The sequence below is a fragment of the Rhinopithecus bieti genome, unplaced genomic scaffold, assembly GCF_001698545.2.
Source record: "Rhinopithecus bieti isolate Rb0 unplaced genomic scaffold, ASM169854v2 scaffold_22, whole genome shotgun sequence".
Classification (NCBI taxonomy): Eukaryota; Metazoa; Chordata; class Mammalia; order Primates; family Cercopithecidae; genus Rhinopithecus; species Rhinopithecus bieti.
The window spans coordinates 1,583,754-1,584,351 of record NW_016803136.1 but is presented as its reverse complement, the minus strand read 5'-3'; positions in this window follow the sequence as shown (position 1 = coordinate 1,584,351).

The following is a 598-nucleotide window of genomic DNA, read 5'->3' as shown; positions in this document are numbered from 1 at the left end:
TTTGAGACGGAGTCTCGCTCTGTCACCCAGGCTGGAGTGCAGTGGCCGGATCTCAGCTCACTGCAAGCTCCGCCTCCCGGGTTTATGCCATTCTCCTGCTTCAGCCTCCCGAGTAGCTGGGACCACAGGCTCGCACACCACACCTGGCTAAATTTTGTATTTTAGTAGAGACAGGGTTTCACTATGTTGACCCGGATGGTCTCAAACTCCTGACCTTATGATCCGCCCGCCTCGGCCTCACACAGTGCTGGGATTACAGGCATAAGCCACCGCGCCCGGCTCAGTTTCATGACATTAAGTGCATCTGTGTACCCACAAATAGACAATTCTATCCCTGATCAAATATTCAATTGCCTGTTTGACATGAAAGATGAATAAATGCCAAGCACAGTGGCTCATGCCTATAATCCCAACATTTGGGAGGCCAAGGCAGGAAGATCGCTTGAGCCCAGGATGTCAAGGCTGCCGTGAACTGTGATTGCACCACTGCACTCCATCCAGCCTGGGCGACAGAGCAAGATCTTGCCTCTTCAAAACAAAACAAAACAAAACAAAAAAACCCTATGTTACAGGAAGTCAGAAGAGTTCTGTTTCTGTG